Source organism: Amblyomma mixtum, chromosome 3 (genome assembly GCF_055824585.1).
Source record: "Amblyomma mixtum isolate Tamu chromosome 3, ASM5582458v1, whole genome shotgun sequence".
In the NCBI taxonomy this organism is placed as follows: domain Eukaryota; kingdom Metazoa; phylum Arthropoda; class Arachnida; order Ixodida; family Ixodidae; genus Amblyomma; species Amblyomma mixtum.
In genome coordinates this window covers 53,737,227-53,762,273 of record NC_143014.1, presented here as the reverse complement: position 1 = coordinate 53,762,273, position 25,047 = coordinate 53,737,227, and the positions used below count along the sequence as shown (strand labels likewise).

At 48.8% G+C, this 25,047-nt stretch overlaps 1 protein-coding gene across 9 annotated transcripts in view; it reads right to left on the bottom strand.

Annotated features, from left to right (window-relative positions):
• The window catches only part of LOC149350220 (dual specificity calcium/calmodulin-dependent 3',5'-cyclic nucleotide phosphodiesterase 1C-like), a 779,369-nt gene that overhangs the window by 213,131 nt on the left and 541,191 nt on the right, over positions 1-25,047 (bottom strand). For 2 of the 9 annotated variants that reach the window (XM_089579198.1, XM_089579199.1), the window contains exon 1: positions 6,075-6,581. The exons of the other annotated variants lie outside the window; for them this stretch is intronic. The gene's annotated coding sequence lies outside the window, so the exon portion shown is untranslated. Of the gene's footprint in view, positions 1-6,074; positions 6,582-25,047 lie in introns of those variants that run through there. 9 annotated transcript variants of the gene reach the window in all.

The window sequence follows — 25,047 nt, the reverse complement described above, 5'->3', positions numbered from 1 at the left end:
TGGGTGCACGGGGAAGAGACAAGAGCGCTACTGGCGGTTCGAGCTACCTCAGGTGCGTCAGCAGCCAGAGGCAGCGCGCACAGCGGCAACCGAACGTCACTCAGCTGAACAGCGCTCGGCAGACGCGCTCCGCAGTGACGTCGTAAGCCGTTTTTGGGGGCAATGCCGCGCTTCCGGCATTGCGCTGATCGCATTTCGCAACGCCCGAGGCTGTGCCACTGCGTTCGGAGGCAGCCAGCACGTGTAGTCTACCAATCGGGGCGTAGCGAAGCAGTCCGAGCATGCAGCCACGCACTGCCCGCGTGCTAACCTCTGCGTCGCTGCATGCGTGCGTGGGGCTGCTCGCGCGGAACTGAAGTCGTCAGCTCCCGTAATTAGCCCGCGAGAAAAGCCAGTTATGACAGCCATATTTCATTTTTATGCTTTGAAAAAAAAAATGGCTGAGGCTTAACTTGGTTAACCCTGGTCAGATGCGAAGCATATTGATGGCTAGGCTTGGTAATACATGGCTTTCCTTGGTTGAATACTTGGTCATTTTAATGCAACCACTAGAAGCCTTCGTCGTGGGGGAAGACAACGGCATGGCTACAGCGGAACGCCGACTAACCCCGAGACGCGCGTTGGGTGGGCCCCTGGATTGCCACGGAAGCCGCGTCCGCCTGGCCGGTGGAGCGAGCGTTTCACCTACACCGAGTGTGAACGACCGTTCGAAATGCGCGGGAATGCCGCTCGAGGACATTCCGGTGTCTGTGCGATGGCATCGTTCTCCCTCTCCCAGCGCGTGCCGGCGATCTGTCGTGACGTCATGTGTCACGTGGTGTGTCGTCACTGTACCACGTGGTCTGCACGGCGTGCAACCACAGCGACGGCGCGAGGTGGACCCTCATCTTCCTCTGTCGTGACGTCATGTGTCACGTGGTATGTCACGTGGTGTGACGTCCTGTGCCACGTGGTGTGCACGGCGTGTAACCACGGCGAAGGGCTGTAGTGTACCTCCGTCTTCCTCTGTCGTGACGTCAGTGTCACGTGGTATGTCACGTGGTGTGACGTCACTGTACCACGTGGTGTGCACGGCGCGTAACCACGGCGAAGGGCTGTAGTGTACCTCTAGTAATATGCTTCGCATAATACCGATTCTCAACAGCGAATGAATATCCGTGGTAGCGAAACTTATCCGGGTCACCTGCCGCGAACCCAGCGGCCACACCCGAAGGAACGACGGCGCGGCAAAGCGAAGACCGTTCCAGAAGCCTCCGCAGGGCTCTCGTTCGCGCACACTGGCTCGCACGTGAGAAAGTATATCACGATGCTCGGCACGATGCAAGGAACACCGAAGGCCCGCCTGCGTGATTGGCCACGTGCCGCTTCGGTAGAAACGCGCAGACAGCGCTGACTATAATCAACGAGCGCGTCCGGCGCACGCCCATCGGCTCTTCGTCGCCGGAATGCATCCTCCGAGAGAAAACTCCTCCCCGCTATTCCGCCGCGAACGCGAAAATTTCAGCGCGCACGTGATTATCCCCTCCTCTCGGCGGCAGCAGCAGCATCCGAGAAAGCTTGCGACTACGCACACGCCATACTCGGCCACTCTCCATGATTGGCTGCCTGCGGCAGCTGCGGTCACGCAAGCCACGCGCTGCTGCGTTTAGTTTATGCTCTTGACGCTTGCCCCGTTTCTTTTACAGCATCTCAGGTTGTTGCAAGGACACTGCTGAGTGACTGCGCGCTGCCTGGGAGTAAGCTAACCAGATTACGAGCAACGGTCACTGGTATATAGCACGCGGTATCGCACTGGAGAACGCTGCGCGTTGGTTCGCTGCTGCCCGTCGAGGCCACGGCAGCTTTCTGATTTGTGAACGAACATCGATGGATGGAGATGAATATCTGCCCCGACTTCTACGCAGGTTAGCGCGATTTGAATGGAGATGTGCTGTCAGCTTTTGGAAGCGCTCATGCCCGTGTCCTGAAAGGACTCTGTAGAGCCCGCTGATCGAGGTAAGAGTGCTGCTGGTACTACTGCGTTAAGGCCAGTGGTGGCTGTTTCATTGAATCGCCTGAGCACGGTAGTGTTCCACGGGCAACGTGGATGCACAACTCTGCCAATCCTTGTGCGCCGGTAGCTGAGGCAGGGCGTACGGCCTGTGTGTCTTGAGACGCGCCCAAAGACGGAAAGGGTGTTGTCGCGTTCCTACGCGCCGCCCGTAAAAGTAAAGAGAAAAATACAATGAAAAGAAAAAGAAGGATTACTGTTTATCTCTCTTCGTGTGAGTTTACGTATACTCTATAACGCTTCCGTTGTTACAGGAAGAACAGCTCCCGCAGTGGACGGGATAACTAGCACTTCAATAACGATACCACCAAAGTGGCCAGCGCTACCGGGTAACGGGCTCCCTAACGTGAAAGATACTAGACCAGGAAAACAAAGACAGACCTAACCTCGAGAGCCTTCAGCGCTGATACGAGTGCTCCGGAGCGGGCCAAGCGCGCGGCCAAAGATCATGCCAATAACGGCCGAACGAGCTGCAACGCACCACGTTGCTGCTGCTGCAGATAGCGCTTATCTCAACGAGCTTTTGGGGAGCGTCGCGGCTCCAGGGCAATCTCGGCGGCTGGTCGGGGAGCCCTGGCCCTGGCCGTAGCGCACGCACGCACACGACACCGGAGGCGTGCGGATTCTCTCGCCGCTGGAGAGGAACAAACAGGCGCGTCTTCTTTACGCCGGCTCGTGGCCCTGCTGCAGTAATCTATTTCGAAATCGACGGCCATTCTAGGAGTGCTAAAACAGCCATACGCTGCCCATTTCGCGCGCGCGTATGGCCGCCGCGCCCCGGTGCGCGAACGGAAACTTCCCAAGACGTGGCCCCTCTGGCACGGTTGTGTACACCGTTCGTCACGTGGCAGCACGCACGTCGCTAAACTACCGTCTCGCGACAAAAGACGAGTCAGATTTCTCTTTAGCCTTGTTTTTGTTTTCTCCTCTCTTTTTTCTGTCTCGCGCACCCACACGCGAGGCGATTGCACATCTGATCCGCTCGGCCGGAGTCGGGGCGAGCGACATTGACTTTGTGGAACGTTCCGAGTGAGAGCAATCAATGCATCAAACGCGAGTGCGTGCAGCCGGAATGCCGATGAAGAACAGCACCCGCTTCGCCATCATCATACTGGATCTCTACATAACTTTTTGTTTCTCCTTTCAAACGAACAAAAAAAAAACCTTATTGCTCCTGTTGCAAGAGGACGAGGCGTTAAAGGCACATCACTGACCTTCTAATAGGTTAAATACGCTATCTACGCGAGCAACACTAACCAATTCTCTTTCTTTCCGGCATTATCGTACACCAATTATACGGGGGGCCGTAAGGTGGCATTCAAGACTGACGTTTAGGAACAAGTGTGATTTTTTTTTTGCCCCTCAGCTTCGAATGTCAAAATAGCGATACTACGAAGGCAGTAGCCTCGCACGGCTACATAATGCTCACCATAAGCAGATTTATACATCAATTTCTAGAATTCCGCTTTAGTGTGTCGTTACAGTGATAAGGTCAGCCAAACGGAACTTCGTCATTTTCATCACGCACATATAAATCGCACATACAAAATCTACACACGGGCAAGCATATTGACATGAAACGAAGCCCACGAGGTGGCTTACTGGAAAGGACACATAAAGGACGCGGGGGAAAAAAAAGCTAAAAAAGAACGCACGGCTGTCGCTAAGGGCATGTTCACCTCCCTGGTTTAGTGCCGAAGCATTGCGCCACCCGGCTTTTTTTTTTAATATTAAATGAGCTTGAAATCCCCCGGAACAATCTCTCCACCCATATCTGGCACGTAATTGTTCCACTGTTCTGTCCACGCTCGACAATTTGTCGCAAAGTCCAATTGCCATATTGCGCGACCTCTATGAATGACAGAAAAGAGCTGCGACGCACCGGGGAATGACCGGAGTGGCTTATAGTAGCTCAGTTTGTTACGTGATCGTTCATGCGAATCGGGCTGCCCTGCAACAACTCGAGAACAAAGGGAGCAAAAGGCGGCACTAAAAACGCGGGCCGTGTAGTATTGCGCAAGCAGAACACGCGCATTGGAATTCCGAGAGCCTCGCCCGGGTTTACGTAAAGGTTAGGCGGTGTCGGCTGTCGAGAATGAACTACGCAATCGCCGAACAAGGTTACTAATTGCGATGAACTCTGCACGGTACGGTTGACATTCCGCGGAATACTTGTGCCGTCCTCCTCACTCGAGGAAAGACTTCTTTTTTGGAAACGGTCACTGATGACGGCGTTCTTTTCATGCACGGATTTCTTTATCTCCTGGCGCGCCGCCTTTCCCGCATGAAGATACCCTAAAATCACGATGATGGCAGCATCTTTTGGAAGAAAAGCACACGTAAGTTGAAGATGACGTTGGGGCGAGTAATGCACGGGGTGCGATGCGTATAACAAGCTACAGACAACATCTCATGTGCTGTGCGCCGTGTAAAACCTTCATCGACTCGTAATTGACAGTGAAATTTAACATGATGCGAAGGTACCACGGCACAGAGAGGAAAACGGAAAGCGCGTCTTCGAGCTATCGATTAAAGATCAGTCCTCCATTTAGGAATTTTCCTCGAGATTTTCTCATTACTGGGAGCTCGACTGCTGAACGCAGTGATAACCCGACTGTAATGAGGGTTCCGTTGCGTGATTAATTAAAACCACCGGAGCGTACAGTCAGAACATGACGTCTATGACAAAAGCAATTACAGGAAAAATAAAAATACAATAAATGAAAAAAAAAGGTGGAGGGGAGTGCGGCCATTACAAAACTTGGCGGAGAGGCCGACCCATGGGATCGAGAAATCGTGATAAAAATGGGAAGACTGTCGAAGATTCCTGGCGGTAACAAACGTAAGATAGGGACGGTACTGAGCTATTATTAGCGGACCGCTGCTTACCATTCGCCTGGTCGCTTAAGACCCGGAGACTACACAAAGTTGACCACGAGAAAGTTCTCAATTTAAAAACATTTAACGTCTAATTACTGTGCATGTTATTCTGGGGAGACTTTTAAGGGATAGATGTCGCTGCTATGTATTCTGCTTCATGAACTTCTACCTAAGTGCCAGGCACCAGATTCTGAAGCGGCGGGTAATGTAATAACAACATTATAGAGGTACACGGTTTATAAATTTCATGAAAATTTAACTCGGTTTCCACTCTTAAGAAAATGGATAAAGATGTGATACGGAAAGGGCTTGCGAGCCATGATACGAGCTATTAAGGGACATGGCTCGCGTCCTTCAGTAATAAAAGGACTAATGAGATAACAAATATGGCACTACACTAAGGACATTATACTGCAAAGAACACGCTCATAACGCAATCCTAGTAGCTGGAAGGGAGATGTATAGAGCTCATATTTGCTCTCCTTGGAAAAAAGAACCATAGTTGTTCGCAACTTAACCGGCGTGGCAGCATGATTACCGTAGAGCTGGCGTGAACGTCATGAAAAGTTAAAGAATAACAGCGTGTAAGGCAGCCTACGTGCATCAGCTCTAAGGAATAGTCATTGGAGCAAGTGTTACTGTACACTCCAAGTTCAAGAGAAGTTATTTTAAAACTATTTTCCGGAGTTAAAACTCACTGCTGCGCGCATCGAGACAACGTCGCAAAGTGAGCCGAAAGCCGACTTGGCAGCGACAGTGCGCGGTCATATCAAACAGTCTGCGTGCAAGAGGGCAGTGGAGAAATAGTTTTCGCGGCACTGGCGTTGGTGGTGGGCGTCAAGTGAGCCGGCTCGCAGGCCCATGCGGCAGCCGCTCCCAGGCAGCAGCGCCTGGGAACAGGCCGGGCGTGCGACGAGCTCGTGCGCGGTTCGCAGCTGGCAGCAGCGAGCGTCGCGGCGAGACAGCGTCTGCGGCCAGCGGCCGCTGCAAACGCCTGCAAAGCCTGGCATGGCACAACAGAGGTGCGTCTCTGGTGCATGCACGGCCCCAAAGGCACGTACGTGCGCAGGCAAACGCCCCTCGTGGCAGAGCAGAGCGCGCGCGGAGAAGCCGGTGGATTGCGTGCACAGTTGAGGTGGCTCACCGGGAAGGCGGCGGAGCGGCCGTGCGAGGGGGAGGTCAGCCTGTAGCGGTGCTCACCGACGAACGCCGGAAAAAACAAAGCAACAGAAAAAAAAATCAGATGCACGCGGGACGTCGGATGCCGATGGGCCGCGACTGATGCTGCGCGTGCCGGCGGCCGCCGGTGACAGCAGTGGCGCGCGTTCGAGACGCCGGCTCCACGCGACGAACGACGTGCCTCCACAGCGCTGCGTGCTCCCAATTTGCTCCGCGCCTCCCACGAGCGTTTCCTCCGAGCCTCCTCCCCGCGCGGTCACGTGGGCTCGGCGCGTGCGCGTCACAGCGACAGGGACGTTTCGTCCCCGTGGCCTAGGGATAAAAAGGCGCCGGCCGGAGCGGGCCGGCGTAGCGACGGCGGGGTGATGCTCGCGCTCCGAGTACACCTCGAGGGCAGCGCGGCACGCTAAGGTTCAGCCTGGTGAGCTGCGGGATGCGCAGGTTCTGGACGGGGAAAGGGGACTGGGGGGATCTATTTTTGAATCGCAATTAGCTGCCGGCCGGGCGCAAATCCCCCACGCGCGCCTGACCTGCGGCCAGCGCAGAGGAGGCGGCCTTCGCAAATTGTGTTCTTTCGTTCGTGACCAGGGCTGCGGGAACAAGTGACCGCTCAATGAGGCATAAAGTTGAAAGAAACGGAAACCAGAATCAGTGAACATTCTTTAATGTAATTTTAATGGCGATCATGCTCAGTGCGTCGGTGACCACAGATCAGAGAACCCTGCAGCAATTTATTGATCATTAGGGGCACACAGGTTGGCAATAAACAGCGTTTTAGTAGCATTTAATGGTCTTAGGCACAGAAGAATGTATAATAATTGATCAAAGTTCAATGAATGAAGCCGTCGCGGTGGCTCAGTGATTATGGTGCTCGACTGCTGTCTCGAGAGACGCGGGTTCGATCCCGGCCACGGCGGTCGAATTTTGATGGAGGCGAAATTCTAGAGGCCCGCGTACTGTGCGATGCCAGTGCACGTTAAAGAACCCCAAGTGGTCGAAATTATGCGAAGCCCACCACTACGGTGCCCCTCATAGCCTGAGTCGCTTGGGGACGTTAAACGCCATAAACCAAACCAAACCAATGAATGAAATGTAGCCAAAGTTATTCTTAGAGCGCATTCTAAGGGTGCACATCGCCTGGCTAAATAAAGGGGTGTCCACTGCTCCACTCACGTGGGACATGCATTGACCGTTTCATCTCAGCTTCTTTTAGCAAAGCGGTTTGAATTTTGGGATGGAATTTTAAAGAATGTGTTTTTAACCTGCCAGTGATAAGACCGCATTCTCTGTTCTCTGCTCTTTCTGACTCTACGGGCGTTCTTAAGATGGGATTTGACCACTACCCTCTGACGCAATCTATTTCTCAAAGGAAGTTCCGATTTTTAAGGGACTACATGGACTGGGACTACACACCTTCTTTCTGAACGTTTCGTTCGACGCATTGCTCTGAACCGCGGGGAAAAAAAATACAAGCAATAAAAACGTTCCTTTCGCTCTTGTTTTTAAGCAGTTTTCTCCATCGCTTTTTTTTTCCAATTCTCTTTGCCTTTGTGCTTGCTTATTTAATTGGTTTAAAAGGACCGAATGCCCACTGCTGCACCTGCAAGTAATTTCATTGGTCTGATTTTTTTTTCTTTCCCTCCGTACACGTCTCTTCAGGATCTCGTCACTTAAACTTCGTTAAAAAAAATGAACCGCTGGAGGAAAAAAAAGAAAATGAGAACAAGAGCGCGTCCTTCTTCAGCTTGGAAGCTGCGGCGGGCTTCCCGCCGTAGAGCAGCGATATTAGCTTTTCACCGGAGTCAGCAGAGGCAGGCGTTTCGCCGCAGCGGCAGCAGCAGCGATGTGCGGGCCAGGGCCATTAGGGGAGTGCAATGGAAGAAGGAAGGGGGGGGGGGGGGGGACAGAAAGTTCGCAGCTGCCCAGCAACCAAAACCTCGCCAGGCGAAGTGCGTCGCGAACACGCTGGCACAGAAAAAAGAGGAGTCATATATGTGGCGGGGGAGGGTCGTGCTTCTAATTGGTCATGCTTGAATGAGGTAACTCAGATGTGAGGAAAATGTTCCGGCAACGAGACCCGTGAGCGAGGCATTCAGCGGACGGGTCCAAAGGAAGCTCCAGCAATGAGGCAGGGACGTCTTCCTCTGTTCCCCTCCTATTCGAGCCTAAAGACGTGCTATTGACGCGGTCCACTCGTTGCGGCTGCCGGTTCTGCTTCGAAACGAGTCACGGAGAAGCCAAGTGATTGCGGCTGATAAAAGATGAGGGACTCGCCGGCTAAAAGAAAGCGCCGAGATGAGCGCCGCAAGGGGCGCGCGAGCGTTCCCCGTCACGCACCGCGCGCAACGTTGCCCAACGAAGAAAGTCGCCGCGGGCTCCCCGGCGCGCAGACGCGCGGGCGACCGCCTCGGTGAGCGCTCCGACTCTAGCGCGGAGCGGAGAGTGACTCGCTTGCGACACGAGAAACCTGTAGCTGGTCAGTGTTCGGGCCGGATACAATGAGCCCCACCCCAAAAAACAACATCCCAGGATGGGGTTATGGCCGTCCTGAAAGGAATCGTAACTCGGTGCCTGAACTGACCCGCTGAATCGAAGTGCAGCGCCTGCTGCGGACGCACGTCAGCGACTGGTTACGTACAAAAGAAAGGACTAATCGGAACAATGTATACACTCGAATGGCGAGACTGATGTCCCACTTTCTTCATGTCCCGGCAAACGGACTAGGCACCATATTTTTGCGTGCTGAATATTTCCGAACAACCAAACAAATCATTCAGCATGCTTTTTTTCGTTCGCTATCAGGCCTCCTTGGTTTTCTGTGTTTGGGTTTTGACGCGGCCCATGTTGGTGGGAGAAATAAAATTTGAAAAATTATTTAGCTTTCGAGCCTTTTCCATCAGTCAACTGTCTAGTAGTACTCCTTGAAGTAATTTTTCAATTCTACTGCAAGGTTTTTTATGCGTCCACAAGGCTGAAGGGTACGTATCCGTACCGCATTTGGGTACCCCTTTTTTTTCTGTAAAAACAGTGGGTGAAACGGCTTGAAAGCTATGTAATTCAATTTCTAGAGTCATTATGAGTGCAATTCTACTACTCCTATGCATGTAAGACACGCAGCTTCGGCCCAACTGACGGTTCAGCTGGCTTTTGGTGACCTTGGAGCAGGATATCCGTGACGCTTGACGCTGCGTCGTAATAAAGTTTTTCTCTCTCTTTGAATCATGCTGAAAATGCTGTTCTGGTATCATAACGGTTGCTTGCTGTTATATATTGTACCACTAGGTCGAATAACGCAGCAATGGCACATAGGCTTACTGTCCTGTGTGTACTGAACTCAACTCTCGCTGGTGCTGCTGAACAGAGGAGTCGCCGCTCAGAATCTGGACCAGTCCGGTTACGAGGGATTACTTCTGAAGCAAGATGCGCATGTACTAACAACCCTGTTCACAGGCGACAACTATTCGGGAAACGTCAATTCCGTCTTCATCTTTCGCCGCCACTGGCCTCGGCAGGAAAATGACTCCGGTAGCTTTTGACTAACGTGAATAGGGATAGAATGACGATTTTAATGCGATTCCTCTCAATTGTTAATGCGCTTCGTTTTTCATCACCAGTTCGAGCGACACCCCGCGAAGCCTTCTGCGCGGCCTCGGCGCGGTGGACGATAAGGGCGGGTTACAAGCAAAAAAAAAAAAATGCACTTAATATTGAACCGGATTTGCACGTCGCCAGTGGGATAACTCTCTTCCCACGCCTCTCTTCACGATGCCGGAGTATACGCACCGCGTTTATTTCAACTTATCACGGCTGCGGCACAATGGTATCGCTGCATTCACGGAGACTGTGGATATCTGCCGTGACGTATCTACATCGTCGATCGAAGATTGCTCAACTATGAACTCACTTGACTGATGTCAATGAAATCACGGTGTTTGGCCCCATCAAGGAAAGTCCCCTCACAGGTAGCTATGCATGTGCCCGAGAGATCACCTCGCACATAAAGGAACCCATTGTCATTCTTCACTTCTTTCGCGTTTTTTTTTCTCCCGCCTCCAGCGCTCATGAAATAACACTGCGTAGAATAGCAGTCAAAAGCAACTGCTCATGTATAAAAAGAGCAGTGATGACGAAATCATTTCTCTCTATCTCAGTTTTTGCGCGCGCTGCTGTCGGCGATTTATCTCATTCGTCCAGGCGTTTGTATCACATGCAGCCACTGCGTGCATGCCCAATGCTTGCACCTTTTCGGACACCTTTCTTTCGTTCCATCCGCCATATGTCCGGGTTACATGCAATTACGTACTCTTCGTATTCGTCGATACACAGCCTGTTAGACTTGGCACTCTATGGTCATGCTTGGTCTTTGCCCATCAAAATTGAGTCTTCCTCTACCCATTAGACAGTGCCTGCACATTCGTGGTTTCACTCGACTAGGCACGGAATGCAAATGCACGGGCTGCAAATGTATGAACGACTGAATTTGCGAACAAAGCACGTCGAGTACTACGCAGTGTTCGTGAAGGCCGCAAGTCACGAGTGCTGACAGCGACACATGTCAACGCTGCTTTCTCGTCGTCGTTGCGTAGCTTCACTCGTAATCAGCGGCCATTTACACGGTCAGCGCGTGGTAGCTCTAACTTCGGTAGGTTAGCTTATCAAGTGTCAAAGAGAACAGTGGTGGTGGCATTTCGTCTTACATGGACGACGTCAAAGTGGCAGAAGTTTTAGGAATGCATGGCAGCTCTGGCACGTTCCAGAGAGCAGGAACCATGCGTTTTGATGCGGGCGTTTTAGCAGGCACATAGACATCATGCTCTTCAAATAGGAAAAAAAAAAAGAACTTACGTCTAGAAGTATTCTTCGATCTTTAAAATTAAAACAAGAAGCAGTACTTGAGAATTCAGCAGATTATTTATAATACTTGCAAAAAGTTTTTCTTTTTTTCAAAAGAATTTCCGTCCTGTAATTCTATACTCTTGTTCACCTATTCTTGCAACGACTGCGTCAAAGGTTTAATGCCTTCCACTCGTCGAGAAGTTAGCAAACAAGCAAAAGCATTCCGTCACTCAAACACTGCTCTCACAATCTCAGCAGAGATTATATAGCATTCGGTAGCAAGCATTCCGTGCAGTGTAGTAAGCTCCAGCGTAATCTCCAATGTAAGCACGAATCCCACTCCTGTTCGCAGATAACAGCGGTAAAGAGTCCTACTCCGGAAGTTGTTCGGAGCTACAGCTGCCCACGAGGAGCCCTTCAAGCGCCGTAATCCTTCGGGAGAGAGAAGAGAGATTTCCAGCCGATATCACGACTGACCGGAGTCCACTAGCGCATTGGGAACCTTCTGTTTGCTGCCTTCGACCCGCACTAACCGTTTAAGGAATCTCTCTTCCTGAGAGTCACATCCAGTCACTGAAATGGCTGGAAGAGGCCGCTGTTCTCGCTCTTTCTGTTTCATCGCTGGGCCCCTAAGTGTGCCGAATTCCACCTAGACACCACTGCCGTATAATTACACTTTTTCACGATTTCACTCTGCGCATAGGTTGGCTCCTATGGGTACAGCTTTCAGCGATGTCAACGACCCATGTCGAGTTCGAAGGCCAAATGGGCTCTGTATGTCCTAAAACTAAACCATAAATATACACTTGCTGGCGGTAAACCGCGGCGCGTTGTCACTTTACCACGCAAGTATTTTACATTATCAAAATTCTTCACGACAGATTTCTTCACGCCCTTTGTTAGTTTTTTTTTTTTGATTTTGCATTCTAGGTCAGGCCACACGTCCCTTCACCGCAGTCATCTCCTAAAGCTATTTGTTGCATCGCCGCTTTTCGCACCAAAACGTACAACCAAACAGTCTTGATGGAACAGCGCAAAACAACAGCACGCCGTCTGTTGCTTTGACTAAGAAAGAATTTGACATGTTAAAAATGTGATTATAAATATCTGTGATTATTTGTCTTATGCTTTTTTGTGGACGCTTGAACGATATGGTTGCGACGCATGTGCTTTTTGAGAGGGTGAAGAAGGTATAAGAAGCAATGTTTCTTCGAAATAAAAACCAGTTGTAAGTCAGCGCTTGTCTCTTGTCCCGATGTTTTGCGCTGTTCCATCAAGAATGAATAACCAACATGCCCAAGCTGCTGTCCTGGCTGAACCAAACAGTAATCCTTTTTGATGAAAGGTCGAAACAGCCACTTAAGAGAACAATCTGACGACTTGATTCCCATGGCACCGATAAGCACAGCACCTCACGGAGTCCTTCCAAGCGTAACAAAACTTCAAGCCCAACAGCTTACATCACAATGATGCATCGGCACTGAAGAATTGGGAGTTCAGCCGAGGTCAGTACTGGCCTCGCGCACAAAGGCGCAATCAAAACCATCGATTTTGTCGACTTTAAACTACGCCACCCAGGAGTTCGGTACCGTACACCTTCGAACAACGTCAAGGTTAAAAAGACCCGCTGTATTGCGACCTTGTTTTCGACTGCATCACAGGCGGCCCTTGCGCCACATCTTGCTGCGAGCGATTACGCTGGTCAAACGCGGCTTCCTGACTTGACCTTACGCAATATGAAACGCATCAGGAAAGATAATACGATGCCTCTGGCATCACATTATTGATCTGAACGCCACTGTTTTCCTTGGCAGCTGCACAACGTCAAAGGCACAGCTTTCAGTCTCACAACAACCTCTCAAAGACATTGCTCCCTATATTTGCCTCAGTGCAACGAACGCTACAGAGGGACGCACCATAAACGGCAGCGCAGTGACCACGTAAAACAACAACAAAAAAGCATCTCAGAAAAGAGCCCGGTTATGGGCACTTCCCTCCTTGTCAGTCTGGGTCAGTGCCTCGAAGAAAAGCCCGCATTAACCACTTTTGGGTCGACTGCCGGAGCAACGATACGAATGCAGTCCGATGCTGGCTCGCCACTGATAGCCACAGAAAGGGTCGCTTTCGGCCGCTGTCACTCCAAGAGGGAACCCAGGGCAGGCTTGTGAAATCGGGGCACCAGTACTCTACCCGATGTGTCGGAAGCGGAGTCCATATTGGCGGCCACATACTTGAGTAGCCCAAAGGCCATTTTATGGACGCCACATTGCTTTCGCTCAACCGTTTCAAGCTATCTTTGCGAAACGGGATTCAGAGTGTTGTCTTAATTTAGTTTTCTTTTGTCGCAGAACTGACCTACAGATAGAATAAGGTTTCATCACTTGTGTAGTGCCCCACGCGTATCTGCCACTCCCTTCTCTCGATTCCTTGCGTTTTTCTTTTGCCTGACAGAATTTAACGCAGCCGCTTTCATATGATGAAAATCGTTTTGTGGAGCATAAGTTATGGCAGTTTGCAATGAACCCATCGAGCAAAACAACTCCAGAATTGTTTACAGACGCTTGAATGGCATGAGGATTAAAGTGAATTATCTCCATAAAACGCATGCATCCGGGTACTGGAATAGTCCATCCGGCCTTTTCAACTCAGTGATAGCGTTTTTCGAGCATATTTTTTATTCTGAAAAAAAAAAAAAAAACGAGCTCGTTGAAATCTATTGAACATCCAGGGATAATTCTTGCAAAAGTTCCGAAGCTATAAATCTTTTGAAATAAATCACGCCGCCATGGACCACCATTATTGCCTTTATTGTTATAAGTTCAGGTGCAAAACTATCGCCCTATTTCACTTACTTCCACAGCGTGTAAGATACTTGAGCACATTATTCATAAACATTTATCCACCTTTCTTGAAGAACATAACGTAATATCGAAAGCTCAACATGGTTTCAGGAAAGGATATTCGACATGTACACAGCTAATACAAACAATTCATGATTTTGCAGAAGCCACAAACGAAGGAAAACAAACTGACGTAATATTTTTAGATTTCCGCAAGGCCTTTGATACGGTTTCTCATAACAAGCTAATATATAAATTGAGTTCTGTAACAAAAAACGATAAACTAATAACCTGGATTAAGGCTTACCTGACAAACAGGCGCCAGTTTGTTACACTAAATGGTGCCCTCTCACATTGCATTCCAGTTGAATCGGGAGTTCCCCAAGGATCTGTGCTTGGACCGCTTTTGTTTATTATTTATATTAACGATATCGTCCAAGATCTCTCTGTTAATGTTAAGTTATATGCTGATGATTGTGTCCTCTATGAACGAATTAACTCAAGTGAAGATCAAATAAGGCTAAATAATGACTTTCAGAAAGTAATGCGCTGGTGTGATAGGTGGCAAATGGTGATAAATTTTGATAAAACAGTATATATGAGAATAACGCTTAAAAGGAATCCTCTTCTCTACCAGTATGGTACTTCCGATAGTGCACTCTCAGAGGTAATATGCTACAAATATCTCGGCCTATGGATTTCCAATAATCTTTCCTAGAACAAACATATTGATACCATCTCGGCAAATGCTCTGCGCAAAATATTCTTCTTGAGGCGTGCACTACGGTTCGCTACTCCTGAAACACGTTTCCTTGCGTATAACACTATTGTGCGGCCAATCTTAGAATATGCCGTAATGATCTGGGACCCATATACCAAGATTAACATTAACAAATTAGAAAGGATTCAAAAGAAAGCAGTAAGATTTATTTATAATTCCTATGGCCGCACCTCTATCACTAATCTTATTAAAAAGAGTGGCTTACCATCCGTTACTGATAGAAACCGTATCTGTCGTTTGAAATTCTTTTTCCAGTTAATTCATGGGCAATACAACATTGACATCTCGAAAATTGTTAGTTACTCTAGTGGTTATGCAACACGCCTGAGACATTCTCTTTCCGTAAAACCTTTATCCACAAGAACGAACTGCTACAAATATTCCTATTTTCCGAGAACCATTACCGAATGGAACAACCTTGCTGGTCATATAGTCGAAGAGAATAATTTGTCCCATTTTGAGGAGATGCTGCAACAAGTGAAGAAATTTTGAATGTTCGGTTGATGAGTAATTTGTTTAGATTTACTGAATTATATGCTTGGCTCTATGACTGCAGTATATATATTCTGAGGTTGTGAATTTGATACAGTACAGTGTGATGTACTAATTTCGTTGCTGTGACGCCTTGTCTGCTGTATTTCCTTTTCATTGTCCTTGGGTATTACACAAATCATGTACCCACCTGCGATGGTCTTGTAGTTCAAGACCGCAGTATTTATAAATAAATAAATAAATAAAAAGTTCTTCGTTTTTGTTAGGCCGCAGCTGCACTATGTCGTGGAGACACTTGAGTGAGTTCAGAACCATTTCCTGTTTTTTTTTTTCCTTTCACTATGGGCCCAAAATTGTCGTTGGATGAAAGACATCATTTAAGGTGGGAGGCGAAGCAAAATCCTCATTTGTCATCCCCTCACAAGGTAAGAAAGCCATTAGCGCATTATTCTATACCTCAACATTGCCACTGCTTAGCATCATTATCATCACCAGCCTGACTACGTCCACTGCAGGGCAAAGGCCCCTCCCATGTCTCTCCAATTAACCCTGTCCTTCGCCATTTGCTGCCACCGCATTTCCGCAAACTTCTTATTCTCATCCGCCCGCCTAACTTTCTGCCGCCCCCAGCTATGCTTGCCTTCTCTTGGAATCCACTCCGTTACCCTTAGGGACCTTCGAATTACATGCCCTGCCTAAGCCCATTTCTTCCTTTTGATTTAGACTAGGATGTCGTTAACCCGCGCTCGTTCCCTCACCCGTTCTGCCCGCTTAGCACTCGTTATTTACCTGATCTCTTGTCACTATCAGCTACATGTAGCCAACAGCTACGCACGCAACCAACAGTAGCCTCATGTTTGTCATTATTGTTCAATGAAAATGTTACACAAGACTATTCGGGAAACGTAAGGGATGGACGAAAAATTCAGTGGCATTTCACTGCTTCTTTGTGAAGCGCCATCCTGCATGCATCGTGTCGGCACTTGAAGCGACGGCGTGACGGGAAGCCCTAGGACACCTCAATAGGTGTTCATTTGCCTTGTTCGTTTCACCTCGCGTAGCCGGACATCAGCTTCCGCCGGATTAAAAATAAAACTTTTAGTGCGTGGGGTCGCGTTTCTAGTCTGCTCACGCCTCGGGCGCCGTCTTGCTAACTTTCGTGATTAACCGGGCTCGCACGTGACTGCCAATCGCAAGCCGAACGTATGTGAGAACAACCCTGTGGAGGTTTTGCCCGTGACTGCTGTATCGAACGTTCTTCTTAGGGGAATTAACAGCCCAGAGCGCTACACTAGCGATTTCTTCTGAAGGTTAATATTCCCCATTTGGTGATCGGTCTGTTCGAGATGAGAAAAAAAGAAAGCAGTGAGAGAGAGGAAATACTTCTCTCGAGCGATAGGGATTTCAGGAAACCTTTGAGAGAAAACAAACGCTATAGAAGACACCGTAAAAAAAAAAAAAAAGAAGGCTGGACGGAGATTTTCTTCACTGGTTGGCATATGCGGGTAGCTTACATATTTGTTTATCGGGCGGAAAACTCCCCACAGAAGGGAGAGCCACCGTGCAGAGCCACAAGGACGCGCAGCATTACAACTGAGGAGAGAGCTCCTATATGGGGGCATATTCTTTAGAGGAACTGCAATTAAGGAGTCGGGAGAAGCACTTCAGCAGCATCGCCGGGTTCGTATTGCAGTATAAACGAAATGGAAGGGGGAAAACGGGTAATTGCTTCCCTTACTTCTGCGCTGTGCGAAGAAAAAAAAATGTGGCGACGCGAGGCAGAAGCCAAGGATGAAGCATCAGCCAAATAATATGACCTTTTTCATTCCATTGGCTGTCGTTCTGTTGCACGCCACTTTAATTGGGACGCCCTACGTGGAGCCGCCGTTTTTGTCAGAATCGGCTAGGCGACGAGGAGGACGGTAAGACAAGAAATAAGTGAAAATATCGTCATGTTATTCTGTGCCGATAAGGCTTTACTGGATGAGAAGACCAATCTGAAGCTGAACATGCTCCACGCTTTGATAAAACACCAGAATGCTGATATGCTAGCAGACAGTACATCTAAGGTAAAGAGATGAAGAAAATACTAACATACCCATTGCACCCTTTAGATGTTTTCCGAGTCGAGGTCTTTTAATCCTTCCCGGAAACCTCGTTAAACCGGCTTCTCCACTAAAGCACGCGCGCCTCTGGCCTTAGGACGTTTTCTCCACCGTATCAGATAACAGCATGACCTTAACCTAACTTCGCAGGCCTATTTGTCTTCGTTTATCACCTACCACAGAGCAAAGAAACGACATAGGCAAGCCTTTTTACCATAAATTTTGCCACAGGAAACCCTCTGCTTCAAACGACCTGATACTTCGCATGACACAGATCCCAGGGCGTAATATTCATTTTGCCGATAACCTTTTGGGGAAACGGCATTAAAAGAGATAAAAAAATTGATGAATACCAGAACGGCTCTAAAGTTTTCTTCGATATACAGAATCTTTCGCGTGTCTTGCAGCAAAATCTTAAACAGTATTAGGCACGAATCAAGCTGAAACAGTAGAGCTAGAAGCTCCACAACGCAATTAAGAGCATTGTTACCTCTTATCGAACAGTGTAATTAATTAGTAAGGATTGATCTTTTTTTTTACCATTGGGAATACGTGAGAAGCTGGGGATACGTCAGAAGCTTTAGTTAGAATGTTGTACAGCATCCCAAGAAACCTTTACTGGCGTAACATTTTTAACGGCAGCCTCATTCAGAGTGCGAAAAGGGAGTTCGAAAGAATGCGAGGGAAAATGCAGGGTCATTAAAAAATAATAAACCAACATTTGAGCCCTAGTTAATAAACCACTTTCCGAGCCTTATTTCTCAGTCCTTGTGTCGCGTATTTGAACTTTTGAAGAGTAGCCAGCAGGGCACTCGGTCGCGTTCCCGCGCCCCACCGGGCGCCACCGCGCCCTCAGTTGCGTGATCATGCTCGGAGCCTGCCTATGCGTTTCAAGATGAAAATAGCCTCCTCAACCTTCTGCAGTATATTGAATGCCTCATCTTAACTGACATGACAGTCCTAAAAGAAAAATAATAAAGGCTCAGCCCCAGCAAATGCAGCCCCGTCACAGTGCACCGTGATTTTCGATGTGTTAGAGGCAGAGTTTGTCTTCTAATACTACTCTCTGGATGACCTTAAACAACGAATAACAGTGATCAACTAAATAGATTGTAATACGCTGAAACGACGTTTGGGACGCATTCTCACATCGGCTTGACTTGGCGCATGGTGCAGGTGGGGGCCACGTTCACTAGTAATAGGACAAGGAGTAAACTGTGAGTATAAGGAGAATATGCGTCATTTGGTCGTAACTGTGTGCACTGTTTGTTAATAATATATGTAGCTCCATTAAATCGGTTCATTCTTTTTGAATAACGCTGTAGAACTTTCTGCGGCATGAGCGACTGTTTTGAACATCACTTCCTGGCGGCAGCAGTTAACTGAAGCTGGGTTGGTGCACTAGAAGATGCTTTACAGCGCATTAACAAAAAAATATGTTTCTTTCATGCAGTTTAAAGGCGCATTACTCACTTTTGGGTTAGAATAGGAGTCCCATTACAGCGAATAGAAAAGAAGCGAACTTTTCTACCCAACTTAGTTGCCATCCACTAAGCGATGAGTGTTGCCAAAGAACTTAACGACAGTTTACGATTACCTCGCTTGTAGAACAACAACAAAAGAAACACAGGACGGTTTCGAGTCGGTAACGCGAATGTTCTGCTATAGCCGATGCGAGGGAATGGTGAAATTTCAAATAACGAAGTTTTGTTATGTGGGGGGGGGGGGGGGGGGATTCGGTGGGGGGAGGGGGAGCGTGGGGGTTTAGTGGGAGGGAGTGGGAGTGTTTGTGTGTTCGATGTCCTTTGCGGCAACCTGGCTTGCCCCAGCCATGAGCAGTGGCTCTATCCCGCTGTCTATCATTCGTCGAGAGCTTCCCGGCTACCATTTGCTTGATTTTGCATAAATTTATGGGAGCCATATGCTGGAGGAATGAATTTTCAAGTTCCCAGGAAAGGGCGGGGGGATTTTGGTTATATGCGAGCGACATACACCGTGAAACCTGGGTAAGATTATTAACAGTTAATGCTGTAAAACAATTTTTTTTTTCTCCGACGTCAGCTGAAAACAATGCCGACTTGTGTTCTAACTTGTCGAACTTCCCCTTCCCTGATATACTCCACCATGTCCTTCCCGCGTTGACTGCTGCGTCTTCTATCATCGCAGCGATAAGGCGACCCATTGTCCGAATCCTTAGTCAGGTGCTCCTTGTAGGGATGTCCTGTGTTTACCATGCCACGTGTATGCGCTCCGAAATAGTGGGCTTATGTGCTTTGAGACCAGGTGACGAGGAACATGTCGACAACCATGGAGCATTAGCATTCTCAGCCTTATTGCAACTCGCGAGGACGCTCTAATGGTGCTATGCAGGCGGCTGGAAGTAGTGGCGTGCAAAACTAAATGATGCAGACGTGGTCCTTGTTTTAAAGGCCACTTAATGTAGAGACATGTCGCGACCGGGACATTGGTGCACTATTTAATGCCCTCCGCGCAGCACCGTTCTCTCCGGTGCCGTTCGTTTAGCCTCTTGTGCTAGGAGCACGGGATGTATTATTCAGCCAAAGCGGCCGGAGGCTCCCGCCGCTTAAGCCCCGACCGCTGCTGCTGCTGCTGCTATCGCTGTAGGAAGGTGATCATCGCCCCGCGCCCTGCACACAGCCTCGTCGTCCATGCGCGTGCCCAGGAACGCGGAAAGAAGGCTCTCGGGCGTCACTCCGGCCGAGTGGCGCTGCCAAATCGAGGTGCTCATTAAGACAGCCGCTGCTTCTCCTTCGTGCTAAGGGAAACGGGCGTCCAGCAAGCTTGAACGCTTCTGCGAGGCTCAGAAGAATGCACGAGTTCTGAAATAAAGGTTCTTAAAACCACGACAGCTGGCTGCCTCAAGAAACGAGCTCATCTAAGAAGCGCTGCCGCGTTTCAGAAATGGCTGAATTTCTGCGTACAACTGCAACTTTAGTGGCGCACTTTAAGTTTGTTTTTAATCCCATGTCGACATTTCTAAAACTCGCAGCACGTAAACAATGCCTGATGTTCCTGGACTACAAAAGGCCGGCAAGGAGTGCAACTACTTCCACAGGGCTAGCTGTTAGTGGGATGTCAGGCGAAACCTTCTCTCCGTCCGGGAAAAGTGACGTCGTCCACAGAGTGGCATCAGCGCGCGCATGCGAGAGCTGCCGCGTGGTTCAAACGCTGCGTGGTGCGTGAGTGCGCCTTCACCAAGTCGCTCGCTACTGTGGCACAGAAGACGGGTCGTCCGAGGTCGTACCCGGAAAAACTTCGCAAATGTCGCCTCGTATGCGACCGCAGTCGACGCCTCTGAGAAGATCCCGGGTTGCGCGCTCCTGAAACGAAGCGAAAGCGATGCCTATAAAATGAGACAATGGCGCCAGAACCGGGAAGTGCACGATCCCGCAGCCGAAGACTCCGCACGCAATAAGAGACGGGGGAACCGCGATGGTGGCACTCGGCCGTTGGAACGTCGATTTAAGGGCAACCCGTGCGTGTTCGATCAGCGACAGACTAGCAAAGATGCTGCGAATTTCTGTAAGTTTAACCGTACATTTATCGTTAGCATCACAGTGCGGTGGGATGAAACGTCCAGCTAGGCGCTGATATTCGCAGCATCTTTGGTGGTCACTTGGTAATTTTTTGTTCAGCACAAGCTTTTGGGAGTTATCCTATTAGTGCTTAGATGTAGAGAAGTGGTCGATTGTTCCACAACTGGCGCATGATGTAAGGAATCCTGTAAGCTTTAGTAAAGAAAAGGAAGAGGTCTTGAAGCCATTCGACGAATCGAAGCATGCCACTTTCTGCGTCAAAGTTTATTTCTGGGCGAGTTGATGACAGAACATCTTAGACAAAGATCAGCGCAAAAGGACGAGACGAAGAAGAAGCAGCGCTCGTGCCTGTCTGCTCCTTCTCCGCCTCGTCTTTTTGCGCTGTTCTTTGCCTAAGACGCCACTTTCGTTTTCTACCCCGGAATTAAAAAGTAAAGCATAAAGTCGCATCTTCCAGTCGCCGAGAGTCGCCCTGCACGAATTTGGTGGCGGAACTATTCAGCTCAGATCGAGTTCTTTGAGGCAATAAAATCACATTGATCTCGCGGCGACAGTCATTATGGCGATAAAAAAAAAAAATAACACGGTTCCATTCACGCATCGGTCTGAATGAATCGGAGCTCAAGATGCCGTAAGGGGCCCTCCTTGCCAGTGACAATACCCGCAGGTTCCTCTCGCATAGTGCTGAGAAGTGGAAATGAAACTGTGTAATACGGCAACGGCTTCCTGATTAAAAGAACTACTCGGACACTTCAACAGCGCTCTCAGATACCTTTAGGGAAGAGAGAGGGTGCAGGAGAGGAAAGAAAAGTGTCCCACACCGCTTTCGGACCGAAATATAATCAGGCGAAATGTAAACACCCGTGTGCTGTGTGATATCAGCGCACGTTAAATAAACTAGTGGGTCTAAATTAGCCCGAAGCCCTTGACTGCAGCGTCCCTCATAAGTTATAACCCATGTGTCGCTTCGGGACATTAAACCCAATAATTTACAGCTTTCTAGTAGGCGTAAACCACGTTGAAGCCGTGGCGCGGCCGAAACCATAGTGAGTTTGTGCTGCCTGCCCCGCATTGCATACGCGAGAGTATACGCTATGGGAACTTTCGGAGCAAGCATGACATTTCCGATGTGGCTGTATCATTCCCGAGCAGCGCTGCAAAAGATAGAGCTAGCATCGGATGATGAGGTCCGTACACAACAACATTAGGCGGTGCGAACATTGGCAAACCGCTCTTACGCACCCTATGTGCGTTATGTCAATTCCGCCACCATTTTAGCTCATACCAGATATAGTTTCCTCAAGGTTGCAAGCTTTTCGGGTAGCAGCTCAGCTCCTCAGAAAGCACCGAAGGTACGCGATGTCTTCAACTTCCGTACGCCGCCCACTTCCGCTCTGCGACAGCCCATCGCGGATGTCCAGTGGTCAGCCATACGGTGAAACTGCCATCGTTCGAATTGGTCGGGAAATTCGCCCAGAGCATGCCAGCCTTCCGCTCGAGCCGACTGGCCGCCTGCTATACTGATCGTGCGCATGCACTCTCCGGGTAAGACGACAGCGAACATCGATCCGGCCGCCAGCGATGCGAGCGTGCATGTCAAAAACGCCTTCCGGACGCCCCGGCGTTAGAAGTGACAAGGCCATGAAGGTTAGAAGTGACAAGCTGCGCTCTGCGACGCCAGAGGAAGGGGGGAGTGGGTGAGCCAAGCCACCGTCGTCCCGAGCATTGGCTCACCAGCCGCAGATAAGTCTTGCGCCAGCCACGCGAGGATAAAAAGTAAGCCATTCATTTCCTGGCTTTTCGCGAGCCCATCTACTGCCGTCCACGTCTACCCCGATTTAATCGAGAGATCGCCGCGAGAGTCTGCCTTTTCTTCCCTCGTCCTTTGCCACTTTCACTTCCGAAAAATATTTCGCAGCCAGGCTATCTTCGGCCTTCCAGGTATTGTTGCCTAAACCAGGCGTTTTTACTTGGCATTTGGTTCCTGACCCATCGTAACCAGGCGGAAAAAATAATCTCCTTCTTCAGCAGGGTTTTGTTGTTGTTTTAGTCTTGCGCAGGCGAGGTCCGGCCTCGCTGGCGTCTTTAAATCTCTTCTTTTGATGACCTGATCTTTTTTTATCATTATATGATTCGAAAGAAACTTTTCAGGCTACTTTCGGTTCCTTGCCAGTCGCACCAAGGCATTATGTAACTACGTGAGCCATACTGAGTTTTTGGCCTTGGTTAAGGACACGAATAAATAAATAATTGTGAAGGGTAGATATTTGTTCCACTGAAAAAAAATTATAACTAAATACAACCTGATATTTCTTTTTTATTGCTATTTCCCAAAATTTTCAAACGACGCATGGAGAAGTACTACAGCTTCCTGCAAAAAAAAAAAAAAAAATCTGGAGACGTATAGACGCGAAGAAAGTGCGGAAAAGAAAAAGGAAATAAAATTTTGTTGCGCATACGAGAAGAAAAGCGAATATACCTTTTCACTTATTATTTAACTTTGATGAAAGCAGTGTCCGAAAATTCGCAGCAAAAATATAAAAAAAACTGCTCACCTAGCCTTGCTTCTAGCCATAATAGTGGAAATAATTGCGCGGTGCAGTTCGAATTAATTAGAATCCGCATAATTCGACGGAACACACTTGGACCGTGACCAAATTTTAACGTAAAATGTACTCTCAACATATTGCAATTCCCCATCTTTTTTATAGTACAATCATTGAGCTTTATATGTTTTCTTTCTGTCACGAGTCGTCCGTAAATAAAGTGAAAACTACGTTTCTACATTTAGAAGTTGTTGGAATGTGGTTGTAGTCCCTGTACTCTATAAAGGCGACATCAGTTTTGTGCACGTGCACAAGCGCACTGAACACATAAAAAGACGATGGCTTACACGGCTTGCGAAGCAGTGCCACTCCGTTTCAATTGCGCCTATCCGATATAGGACCATTATTTTGCTAGAATTCTCGTTCCCTCCCGAAACTAAGGGTTGACTAGCCCCATGACTTTCCCGAAGCTAATTCCAGGTGGTATTATCGCGCATGTAGCTAGGTGATGATCACATACACTGCTAAAATGCATTAACAAGAGCAGAAGCAGTGTGTGCCACTTTAGCTTCGGCTAAAATTCCCTGCCGCGCCCCCTTCCGGCATTACCTGCCGTGGAGGCAGGCGAGGAGGTTACCGTTTCTCTCTAGAGGCATGTCGGTTTGGTCGCTTCTTCTCGTGGTGGTCCTGCATGACTAAAACGCCGAAAGGCGTCGCTAGAGCAGCGAACCACGTAGCAGCGCGTGGTATCCATCACTTTCGTCTTCCTACAGCGCGCTCATCAAATCATGCGCTAACAAGGAACCTGCTTTAGACTAAAAAAGGAAATGGGCACAGCCATCATGCAATCACAGGTAAGCGCGGCATGTCCACGGAGGCCGCGAAAACTTTCGACAAAAATCGATAACACTTTCAGCGTTTTGTCGCCACTGGCCCTTACCTGAGGGAACGTAAGAAAAAAAAGGCAGATAGATTGAGAAAAAAATGAGCCGATTAGGTTAATATCGAAACGCCCAAAAATGATCAAAATGCTCACGCATACTGAAATGAGTATAAACATAAACCAATAGCAAAAATGAGCAAAAAGCTTTCACTACCTGCTAATGTAGCGCGCCCGTTGAAATTTTCGGTTAGCCTTTGCAGTCAGTGATCACTGAGCAGGCCTTCTGTATTTCTGGCATATCTGACACTGCCTTTAGAAATGGAACTGGAAATGAGCTTCGCACGTAGTACTGCAAGGACGTGGTATTCTTTTATGAGCGTAGCAAAGAACTAATGGCATATGCACAGTCTCTATCGTAAGTGGCACTCCGGGCGTTGCAGGGCTATAGCAACAGCAAGCGCGATGGCGGCCTGGAATTGCAGCTAGCACGACCGTCGACTTGCAGGAATGGCTTGCGTCTGGTCAACTTTCGTCATGGCTTCGGAACGAGAAAGTTATGAAAAGGTTTCACCAAGTCCGAAGAAAGGAAATGAGTTGGCAACACAGGTCAGCGTTCTATACATTTCCTTTCTCAGATCTATAATAAAACCATTCATGCATTTTTTGTTCCGTCGCTGACTTGAGCTTCCCCATGTTTCACAAGTTGCTTCGTGGATATCAACGCCCCTTATTCCTGCTCTCGAAGCAGGGTGGGCAGCATGAACGCAGTCCCGGGAACGAATCCCATGCATGTAGGCACATACCACACGCTACGGCAATCGTCGCCGGCCTGGTCCGCGCGGTAAACAAGAAAAACAAAAGCTTTACAACGCGCATACACGACCACCGGTGTAGGTCC